The sequence below is a fragment of the Ixodes scapularis genome, unplaced genomic scaffold (genome assembly GCF_016920785.2).
Source record: "Ixodes scapularis isolate PalLabHiFi unplaced genomic scaffold, ASM1692078v2 PGA_scaffold5__190_contigs__length_132052651, whole genome shotgun sequence".
Classification (NCBI taxonomy): Eukaryota; Metazoa; Arthropoda; class Arachnida; order Ixodida; family Ixodidae; genus Ixodes; species Ixodes scapularis.
Genome location: NW_024609880.1, coordinates 93,798,514 through 93,802,763, shown reverse-complemented (window position 1 = coordinate 93,802,763; position 4,250 = coordinate 93,798,514).

Genomic DNA, 4,250 nt, shown 5'->3' with positions numbered 1-4,250 from the left:
TATTATATATTGGGGAAGCAATTGAAGAAAGTTACAAAAAGTCAAGCTGTTTTAATAATACTTCCAGTCTATTTTTGTCTCTAACGTCAGAACTCATTCTTACCCTCATCTCAATGAGAAAAAAAAATGTGAATCAAATGGCTCCTGTGTAGAGGGGATAAAGAAGTGCCTATAGATGAGCTTGATATTAAAAAGGCTGTAGGTCTTGGTGGCTTGTCGTCCAGAGTTTTAAAATCGTGCTCATTTGTTGTGTCGCGCTACTCAGAGATATATATATATATTTTTTTTTTGTAAATCCCCACAGGAAAGTGTGCTCCGGGGTCAGTGGAGAGTGACGTGCGTTACGCCAATCCGTAAGCAGGGATCAAAACACAAAGTGGAGAATTATCGCCCTATCTCACTGCGCTGCATACGTCGGAAACGTTTAGAGCATATTATTGATAGCAATTTTGTGAGGCTTTTCAATGCAAATAGTTATTTCTCTTCTACCCAACATGGTTTTAGAAAGGGCCTCTCATGCGCCATACAGCTCGTAGAACTTTATCATGACTTAGTTTCAACGGCTGAGGGGGGAAAAGAAACGGGCGCCATCTTTCTTGATTTGAGCGAGGCTTTCGATAAAGTGTCTCACCCTTTGCTGCTACACAAACTGTGCTCCCTTAGCCTTGATGGAGACGTATAGCGTTGGATAGAAAATTACCTCTCTGAGAGAAAGCAGTGTGTCGTCGTAAACGGTGCAAGCTCAGACTTTGTTGATGTGACTTCTGGCGTGCCGCAGGGGTCAGTGCTTGGACCACTTTTATTTCTTGTGTTTATTAATGATATATCATCGACCATTAACTCGTCCATAAAGCTGTTTGCGGACAATTGTGTTTTGTGTAGCAGGGTTGACAGTGTTAGTGATTCGGCTTTTTTACGGTTGGACTTGGATAGAATATCGGATTGGTGCAGGATTTGCGAGTTAGGCTTGAATGTAGATAAGTGTGTGCAAATCATTTTTCGGAGAAAACTTAACCGTGTCCCATCATGTTATATTATTGATCATCACAAATTAAGTAATAACACTGAAGTTTCTCTAACTTATGTGCAAGGTACTTTTGGTGCGGATAATTTAGGAATTACCTTGCCAAGCACACTTTTTTTTTAATGTTCATGTCATCTGAAACTGCTAAAAAAAGGCCAGCCGAACTTTAAATTTTCTTATTCGAAATTTACGCGGTGCTCCACAGAAACTAAGGGAAACAGCCTACTGCTGGTTATACCAACATTGGAGTACGGATGTGTTTTGTGGGATCCGCACCAGAAGTACCTTGCAGATAAGTTAGAGAAACTTCAAAACCGTGCGGCGAGATATGTAACAGGAAATTATAGCAGAAACAAGAGCGTTACAGAGATTAAAAATGTAATTGGTTGGGAAACTTTATTATTAAGACGCGAAGCTTTTCAATTCAGGTTCCTGCTTGAAATTTTTAACGATTTGGCAGGTATTGATAAAAGCAAATACACAGAATTACCTAACTGTATATCAAATCGTGTGGATCACTCCAGAAAGATAAGGGAAATTTTCTGTAGAGCAGATTATAAGAAGTTTTCATTTTTTCCACACACAATCGCTCAGTGGAACCTGAAACCCGAGTCTTTTTATTATCATTATTATTATTATTGGTGACGTGGGACCATTTACCTTAGGAGATGGTCTTGATTTTTAATGTTGTTATTTATTTTTATCGTTTACGTATTCTCTTTCTTGACAGCCGAGGCTGTATATTCAAGTGTTCTGTAGTTTTTTTATTGAGCGTCCATGGGCTGTACCTGCTATAATGCCGAAGCTTCGGCGCTGCAGGTTTTCTTTTGTAAAAAATAAAAACATCAACCGTGTCAACCTCTCGTGAGGCGGCAGGTGACGGTTGCTCACAAACACACACAAATTAAAAAAAAAAAAGGCAATCGAACATATATTTCTTTCAATTATAGCTTTATCATTTCCTCCTTTCAGTGGTACTGGTTACGGGAACACTCTGGTTGGCTCAAGCAAACACGCCGAGCTGAAATTTTTTTGGTTGAAAACACTTTCAGAACGTCCGCTGTATGCACACACCTTGCACACATCTCCGAAGCGTTCACAAAATACTTTTCGGGCATATGTCAACCGCACACCGTGGGCCGAAACATTCACCTTGTGAGCGCACTCAAAATTTGAGACCGCCCTTGTCCAGGAACCTCTGAATTCCGCGATGCAACACGGTCCTCAGGATCGCCACCTCGGTGGGCAGAGCTCCGCGACTTCGGCGCCAGATGGCCGGCCTCCTAAACAAGGGCGTCAGGGTCTCTAGCTGCACTTCCAGTCCTTCCAGATTGGCAATCTCCAACGAGCTAACCAGAATCCGACGCACGGGCTCCTCCCTGGAAATGGTCAGTCCCAGATCCATGTCCAGATCGTTCAGGGACGCCGTCAGACGTCCTCCCGAAACAGGTCTGTTTAGCAGAAGACTCGGCCTGGTACTCCAGTCAATGGACACTGTGACGTTCCCCAGCTTGGCCGGAATCGTCACTTCGGCGACGGAGGCGTCACAGTAGGTCTCGGGCACTTCTCGAAGGGACAGGGTTTCCAGGCCGCGTAGAGTGGCGTTTTCGACTAGGATGATCCCCAGGTTCCCGCCAAAATCCAGCTTCCTGGGTTTCTCGAGGGACTCACGACCGAACGTCAGCAGCAAGCTCAGCGTATTAGTGAATTCCTGCGTGCCTTGACAGATGAGGTCTTCGAGTCCGGATTTGCGGGTCGCTGGAGTCACTGGCTTGGGACCCTTCGAGCGAACTTCTTTACCGGGGCTGGGCTCTTGCGCGGAGGCCAAGGTCGCTGCCAGCAGCCACAGAAAGGTCCGGTGCGAGGAAAACGTCATGGTGCGTGAAATACCTGGAGTACACTGAAGGCGTTTTGTTACTTACAGGCCGCCTCCAAGGGCGCAGCTGCGCAAACAGGACTGGGTGTTGGACTGCCCTTCCCATTTGAATCTGAATGAAGCGAAGCTGCTTCGTACAACAAGGACAATGGGAAGGTCTCGCACCGTTCAATGAGAAAGTTAAAGTCACGTGACAACAGGAACTACCACGTAAGAAAACGAAAACATTTCCATAAATAACCTATTGACACACCATTTCCCAGCAGAAGTCGCTCTTGACCTTTCCTTGTTGGCGCTTAGTTTTATTGCCAAGGTCAGTGATTCGCGCGTGCTTGACCAAGCTTATAAAAACTTATGCGACTTGCATTGCATAGTAGAAAAAAATATTCGACACGTGTGTATTTTATATCACTGTTTACTCACACAAATAATATGTCGCTCTGCGTTACGTGTTCTCTTCCAGTCTTTGTAAAATTTTGCTGCTTCTTTCACATGTAAAAGGGTGTGACGGTCTTCTTTCGAAAGAGAATCGAAACTGCATCGTGCCAGCTATCTTACCTATACACATACTAAACTAAAAATTTATTTCTTTGATAACTTGATCAATCGGAGATATATCTGTCGCCAGCTTAGTTTACATTGTGACCTTGCGCACTTCAGCCAGCAACACGAACAAGGCCATCTTTATAATAGTAACATTTATAGTGATCGCGACCGTAAGCTACTTGTTGATTGACCGATCTCACCAAGCGTTCAATGCATGAGTGGCGCCACCATAGTTTTCATCCACAGAAGGCAGAAGGCAGCGGACGAGATGGCTCGTGCCGTCTCATGCTGTGCACGCGCAGAGCTGAGTGAGGTTGTCGCAAGTACAGAAAGACTAAAGTTCCCCATATGTACCACGGTGGCGATGGCGTAGCCAAAATATCTGGAATATTTGTCTATATATACATTAAAAAAAAACTTGCGACAGCATACATAATTTAAAATTTTACAAAAATAATTTCATAAACACCATATCGAGAGCGATAAGACAGTGAGGTTTACCTTACCAGATTGTGGCGTCGGCCAGGGACGAAGAAATGTGTTTGCGCCTTGGCGAGACTTCCTCGAGGCTTTATAAAGTGCCCCCGGCAACCTTCCTAAAGGAAACCTGCCCAAGCATCCAATAAAGCGTTCCAGCAGAGAAGCAATCATGAAAGATTGCTCGACCGACGACTGATGGGGAGACAGTTACGCCTCCGTCTTTGTCAAATGACATTTTGACCAATTAAGGTGTATAGAAATGAGGCTTCCTTTATGATCATAAACAATTCCTTGCATATCGAAGTATTCAGAAGCGTTGCCAAC